Source organism: Brienomyrus brachyistius, chromosome 1, assembly GCF_023856365.1.
Source record: "Brienomyrus brachyistius isolate T26 chromosome 1, BBRACH_0.4, whole genome shotgun sequence".
Lineage (NCBI taxonomy): Eukaryota > Metazoa > Chordata > Actinopteri > Osteoglossiformes > Mormyridae > Brienomyrus > Brienomyrus brachyistius.
The window spans coordinates 40,978,678-40,986,353 of NC_064533.1; the positions used below are offsets into that span (position 1 = coordinate 40,978,678).

At 46.1% G+C, this 7,676-nt stretch overlaps 1 long non-coding RNA gene across 1 annotated transcript; it reads left to right on the forward strand.

Annotated features, from left to right (window-relative positions):
• The first annotated feature begins 1,028 nt into the window (after window positions 1–1,028).
• LOC125704205 (uncharacterized) lies at window positions 1,029–5,025 on the forward strand. The gene is made up of 6 exons (XR_007381054.1): window positions 1,029–1,157; window positions 1,839–1,976; window positions 2,219–2,378; window positions 2,632–2,737; window positions 4,476–4,800; window positions 4,924–5,025. It is a non-coding gene; the product is annotated as an uncharacterized LOC125704205 (long non-coding RNA).
• The last annotated feature ends 2,651 nt before the right edge of the window (window positions 5,026–7,676 follow it).

Consider the following 7,676-nt stretch of genomic DNA (forward strand, 5'->3'; position numbering starts at 1 on the left):
ATCGTGACAGGCATAGATGTCTGCAAAATACAATTTAGCATTATTTTATTTTAAGGATAGGTCTGTAGAGGTGGAACGCTTAGATATTGTAGACAAATCAGACAAGAAGGACATAACCCAGATTACAAAAGGCCCTGATTCAGAGTCTGAAGATGGTTGGGTGGAAGTTCTTTGGCCATCAAAAACTTTTTTTATAGTTGTTCACCAGGATTGTGTGCAGATAATCAGGAATTTTCATCCACTCCTCTTTGTAGACCTCCTTCAAATCTTTAAGGTTTTTAGGCTGTCACTTGGATAGATGAAGCTTGAATTCTCTCCATATATTTTCTATGGGATTAAAGTCTGTAGACTGGCTAGGGCCCCCCATGACCACTATGTCCTTCTTCTTGAATCACTTCTTTGCTGCCTTATCTGTATGCCTAGGGTGGTTGTCTTACTGAAAAACCCACCCGCTGAAGGGGTGGCTGAAGGGAGGAGGTTCTCCTCCAAGATTTTACGGTACATGGCCCCATCCATCTTTCCTTCGATGCGGTGCATCCGTCCTGTATCCTTGGCAGAAAACCATCCCCAAAGCATAACGCTTCCACCTCCGTTTTTGACAGTAGGCATGGTTTTCCTAGTCAGCATTCTTTTTCCTCCAAACACAGCGAGTAGAGTTGATGCCAAACAGCTCGATTTTGGTCTCATCTGACCACATAACATTCTTTCAAGCCTCATTGGAATTATTCAGGTGTTCACTGGCATACTTCAGACGGGCCAGAACATGGGCCCTCTTGAGCAGGGGTACTGCAGGATTTCAAACAGTAACGGCATATGTTACCAATGGTTTTCTTGGTGACTGTGGTCCCTGCTGCTTTGGGATCATTAACGAGCTTCTCCCATGTATATCTGGGGTTAGCCCTCACCTTCACCATGCAGCAGTGATGCTGCATGACATTAAATCTTCCTTGGGGCCCCAGACCGAGGGAGATTGACAGTTATTTTGTCTTTCTTCCATTGGCGAATAATTCCACCAACTGTTGTCACTTCCTCACCAGGTTGTTTGCTGATGGTAATGCAGCCAATTCCACCTTTGTGAAGGTCAACAATCTTTTCTCCGGTGTCCTTAGATGTCTCTTTGGTATTTCCCAGAGTGATAAGGTTGAAGACGTAGACAGGTTAGTGACCCAAGAATACTATTTAACAAATTAGTGCCATTAAATGACAATGATGGCTTAGTATCTGTTAATACTTAATTAAGTATTACTTGTGTTGTGTTAGTGCACATGTACTTGACCTAATTTCTTGCTGGCTTGTACTGGAAATACTTATTTCCCTATATAAATGACAAATTGGTTTGTGACTGTTACATAATGATTTTTACTTGCTTGTTTTGTTAATAATCTATCTTTTCCTGTTTAAATGAACACACCAGTGGAATTACAGACTTCTCAGTTCTTTATTAATGGGTTAACTTAAGAATTCAGCTAGGGGTCAAATACTTATTTCCCTCACTGTATATATATGTTAATTAAAATTAAGTAACATTAGTCTGGTTTAGTAGCTAGTAGATGCGGTTAGCATATCTGTTGTCCATGCCTAAATCTGCCACAGAGTCTACGTTAGCTCATTGCTTTGAGATTTTGAGTAATTATTTTTTACTTTCGGGGTGCATGGAGTCTACTAAACTGCAGAATTTTTCATTTCATTTTAACAAATTAGAAAACTAACAGCACAATCGAAACACATTGGCAGGTCAAAAAACAGAATGGCCATGAAAATTGCAATCGGTGCAACTGTACAGTAAATGTGCATATGCTAAATAGTGTGCATATCCTTCTTTAATGTCATTATTACAGATGACTGGAAAACCATGGCTGAAAAAAGAGACAAGTTCATTTATGGAGAGGATATTTGGAATACTTCTGTGAATGTGAAGAGACAGAGAAAAGTAAATAGCAGATTTCTTGTTGAAAAATGTCAATGAAAAATATAAGGTAAGCAAACAATCACTATTGTTAGATTTGTTAGAAATGTGAATCTCTGAAATGTTTCCAACCATTGAAGGCTTGGTAAATGTAAATGCAAATGATCTGGTAGTTGTAAAACAATGTTATTTACTGGAAGTATAATCAAATTACCAGTACCATATGTTATTATTGCAAAAATGCATTTATGTTATAAAATAAATATTTTTTTTTTACCAGTTTTAATCCTGACCATTTTAATTTGAATATAGGAAAAGAACCCCACCCTAAATAAGGATGCTGCTATTGCAATGGCAGAAAGGCTAAAGAAAGAAATTTGGGAAAAAAAGGTCTGTAATTCCCACAGAGGTGTGTTATGATTCTGAAGAAAGTGACTGTGCCCGACATCAAAGGAGTATGTCAAAACACCTGGTAAGAATATATTTTGTTGAATTTAAAATTAAAGCTGTTCAATACAAATACAAGTTTATTTGCCAGTAAATTATAAATTTGCATTTATAAACTAACTTTACAGCACATAATATGGTGCAATGTGCAGCCTTCCTCCCAGGGTTTCCCAAACATGCTTCCAGAGTTCTATGGCTCTGCACATTAGTGGATACCCGCACTCGTTTGACGACTGAGAAAGGTAACAACTTAATGCTTTCTTTTCTTTTTATTTTAGTTGGTAAGTGATTTAGAGGATGAAGAGGATGACGGCTACATCAAACCAAGTACAACCCAAAGTGCCAGCTGTTGTCTTGACATGGAGACCATAAATGCTCTTAAAGGTATGTTTTCTATGGTACATACAACCATCACATGCATATTAACTGTTTTAATTGTGGTAAAAGAAAAACACATGAAATGATTGGCCGAGCATCCTGCCAGTCATCAATTGCTGCCCCTCCAACCAAGGGCGTAGAATTAACATGGACATGTCCCCACCAATATCCAACGATTATAGTGTTGATGAGCTTACGGGGGGGTGGGTTTAGGTGGGTGTTAGATTTATATGTCCCCACTGTCAGGTTGCAGGCTGTGATCGCTGGGTAAACATGGGCAGGCAACAGGCAGGAAGCAGGCAGGCAGGCAGAATATAGGGAAAACGGGGATTTATTGGAGAAACGGGGTGGAGGAAACATCAGACGTCAACTAACATCAATGACGGACAATGAACTAAGGTAAAACAGGGACTGAAATAGACAAGACAGAGCAAAACAACAAGCTACAGCTGGGTACGATCGGGGAAGCACACGTGGATAATCAGGGGGGCGGCACACACGAGGATCGTACGAGCCGGGCGTGACAGAACCCCCCCCCCCCCCCAAAGGTGCGCACTCCGGGTGTGTCTCAGGGAAGGCGACGGATGAGACGAGGGAGACAGGACCTGGAAAAGAGGAACAAACCATTAATGGGGCACAGGGAACAGGACTGAAACACAGAACTGGCACAGAGACAGGAAGTAGGACAGGACCTGACATAGTATAGGGAAGGTGCGCAAACAGATCAGGAAAGGGGACATGGAGGGAACAGGTGGGACAAAAGGGTCGGGAGTGAATGAAGGGGACACTGGGGGACGAGGAGCAGAAACAGGAGTAACAAAGAGAAGGGGAGCAAACAAAGGAGGGATACAGGCAGGAGACCAGGGAGAGAAGGAGGGGGAATAAAGGAGAGCCCGAGGGAGCCCCAGCGGGCGACGGGTGGCAGCCGGAGGGGCTGCAGGCGGCCGGAGCAGGAGGGGACCTCGGAAGGGCAGAGGAGGCAGGGCGAGGGACAGATGGAGGGACCGAGGAAGGAGTTGGAGGGATCGCCAGGGAAGGGGACGAGGGAGTTGAAGGGGACCCTAGCGAGAGCAAGGAGCGGGGGGACCCGCAGGCGACTGAGGAGCCACAGCAGGGGAGCCTGCAGGCGACCGACAAGGCTACAGAGCGGGGAGCAAGACGAGGCCTCAGAGGGGGACCCGTGGGCGAACGCTGACCCGAAGGCCCAGGACCCGCAGGCGCCGTCCGAGCCCCAGTACAGGCGAGCGAGGGCGAGCCAGGGGGCAGGGTGGGTGGGACCCCAGCCCTGCTCCTGTGTCCTCTCCCCTTACGGGATACAGACCTTAGCTGGGGTCGAGCTCGCCGAGACGAGATAGGAGGAGTCACCAAGAGGGTCCCCGCGGGGTCCCATTCAAGCTCCTCCACCTCCGAGGAGGGAGGAGTGACGGTTGGACTGTCTGGGACCTCCTTGGGGACTAGGGCAGGAGGGACAAGAGTGGGGTAAGGAACAGGAGTCACGGAGCACAGTCACTTGTAGAGGCGGAGGGAGCGCCTCGGGCGTGGGCGCGGGAGCTGCAGGCAGCGGGAGAGCCTCGGGCACGGGAGCTGCAGGCGCAGCAGGCAGCGGTGGCGGCTGCTCGGGCGCTGGAACCACAGGCAGAGACGGCTGCTCAGGCTGCGCAGGCAGCTGCTCGGGCTGCGTAGCAGGGGCCGGAGGTCTCCGGAGCTGAATCAGCCTCCTGATATCCTCTGCCAATCTCTCCAGGTTGCTGTAAGGAGAGACGGGAGAGAACACGGCGAAGTCTCACAGCAACTGCGCGGCGAGCTGTTCCACCTCTGGAACGCTCAGGGTGGCCAGTTCATCCATCACCCTCCAGTATAGTCCCTAGAGGGTGAAGAACTTGGTGGCGAGGACAGCGGGCGTAGCCGGGACCTCCTGCTGGGGTGCAGCAGCTGCAGCAGGCAGAGGCGAAGGGAGCACCTCAGGCGGTGGACCTGCAGGCAGGGGAGGCGGCCACTCGGGCTGCGCGGCGGCCCGGCGTGTTCTCCGGACAGGAGAAGCTGCCCGGGGAGGCAGCTTAGCGGCGCAGGTGACCTCAGGAACAGCCAGAGAGTCCTCATGTTCCCCGGCTGAGAGGGAGGCGGGGACGAGTGCACACACCTCCAGAGCGATCACCGGGATGATCGCGTGCTTCTTCCTCTTCTTTTTCCAGGTTCTTGTCGGGAAGGGAGGCTGCGCGCTGTCCACAAAGGCAGACAGCAGGAGGACAGTCCCGGGCTCACTCGGAGCGACCCACTGCTCCGTCCGGAGCTCGGCCAGCTGCACCTCCTCCGTGAGGTGCGCGTCCTCCTCTAGCGACAGCTGGTCCAGGATGTCCCAGCTCCGGCTGACGAGATCCCATGCTGGGGAATCTTCCCGGATGCCGGGCTGGGCTATCCAGAATAGCACCTGGTCAACGAGACCGACGTATTCCTCCTCGGTCACGGAAGGTGCTTTTTCCTTAGGGTGAGTCATTCTGTCAGGTTGCGGGCTGCGATCGCTGGGTTAACGCGCGATCAAATGGGCAGGCAACAGGCAGGAAGCAGGCAGGCAGGCAGAATACAGGGAAAATGGGGATTTATTGGAGAAACGGGGTGCAGGAAACATCAGACGTCAACTACCATCAATGACGGACAATGAACTAAGGCAAAACAGGGACTGAAATAGACAAGACAGAGCAAAACAACAAGGTACAGCTGGGTACGATCGGGGAAGCACACGTGGATAATCAGAGGGGCATGGCACACACGAGGATCATGACACCCACCAATATCAAGACCGATATCAAGATGTTTTTGGACTGTGGGGGGAAACCGGAGTACCCGGAGGAAACCCCACTACGACATGAGGAGAACATGCAAGCTCCACACACGTGACCCAGGCAGAGACTCAAACCTGGGACCCAGAGGTGTGAGGCAACAGTGCTAACCACTGCACCACCATGCCACCTCATGTTATTGTCATATTTTAAAATGTTAATTATTTATTTAACTAACTTTCTTTCAGTTTATATAGCTATCCTTGTTTGATGCATCAGGAGTATTAGATTTCAAAGAGCATAGCCTACTTATACATGATATTCAGCTGAGGTTATCCACATAATACTCCAGGTGAGGCAAGCAGGATGCTGAAAGAACAGAAACACTCCTTGCCTCACATCAGCTGGTGGTGGGAAGTGGTAGCCTAACGGTTAAGGAGTTGTTCTTGTGATCACAGGGTTGCTAGTTCAATTCCTAGCCTAGTAATGTGCCGCTGATTAAGGTATCGTCCCACATCACTGCTGCCTGGGGCACTTCCAGTGTAGTTGCATGCCCTACTGCTCCTACATGGATGGGTTACATAATCACAAATGCTTTTTCTACTATTGTGTAGTTGGTGGTTGGTTCACTACCAAAACTTTCAATTTGGTACAGTTCCTGGCATGGTAGATTGGTATTAGTTTTGTACCAATGAAACAAAATTAAATAAGCATTTACATCAACTGATAAATTTAGTAAACATCAAACAAGTGTAAATGTTTGTACATTGCATTAAATGAGCAAAAATGGCAAGTTGGTTTTTTATTTCTCATTTTCAAAACATTAATGGTTATAATAAAGGTCCGCTATGCTTACATGATAAGTTCTAAAGATGGGAAATATTGTTAATTAGCACATAGATAGGTTACACATATTTTGTTTTACGCAGCATCTTAACCTTTGTTGGACATGGTATTGTAGGTCTGAAGTACATGACTAAAAGGAAGTTATTCATAAAGAAAAATTAAGCATAACATTTTGCTTTCAGGTAACATGGCCTAACTCCAACATTCAAGTCCAGAAAAGGCTCTTTGATCGTTTGAGCAAAACCAGGATGTCACTTTATACACAAGAGCTGGCACTACTGCTTTTTGGGAAGGAGACATTGGCATCCTCATATATCACAGGGAAGCATGCAAGCAATCATAAGGTCCTGCCAGAGAAAGACCAGCTAGACCTTGAAAAGGTCGAAGCATTAATAGGTATGTCCTGTGCACTGTTTAGGCAAGTTGCCCATTAGTCATAATTTTTGTAAAATTTGCATTTCCGTAAAGATTTATTATGTCTTTTAAACAAATCTATTCTCAATCATATCAGTTCTATGGCACTGAAAATTTGGAAAAGCTTTATAAATGTGAAAAGAGAGGGATCTCAACCAAACTCCTGATCGCTCCAATGATGTGTGGAAATACATTATCCAGATGTTAGGGAAGGGATGTCCAGAATGTCCAGAAAGCCCCTCTGTGTGTGCAGGTTACTATTGCTACTCTAATTGGGGGACTGGTTGTGAGCAAAGGGTAACCTGTGTACACACGCGTTTTGCAGATGAGATTTAAAATTTTTGGTTTGCCTTCATTTCAAACTCTTGATTTAATGCTCACCATTTGTCTGGTTCAGTAAAACTGATCTGAAATTTCAACAGATCAACAGATTGTGTCATCGCACAATTCCCAGGGACCTCTGCCCAAGAGGTGAAGAATATCTTGAGGAGAAAGTGCAATAACGAGAGCTTTGCAAAACAAAAAAACAGCAAGTAAAGTTTTGATGCTGATTGTTCTTTTGTTGTTTTGATTTATATGTTGTGGTTGATGCACATAATAAAAAAAATTTTGTTAATGTTGTCATATTTTAACGGAATAACTCTTCCATATTAATATGCATACTTAATGTCTGTAGTATATTTAAAGTATGATAATTTTATGACATGTAACAACTTACTATTAGCTTTTAATGTACTCTTATTGTACTATATGTGCAATTTTAGCATGCTAATGAAATATTTAAACTGCAGTAAAATTAGACTATTAATGCTTACTGTCACGATCGCTGGCTGACAAGGCGGCGATCGTGCGGGTAGGCGGGTCAGGAACAGGCAGATCAGGCAGAAATCAGGGTAAACTGGGGTTTT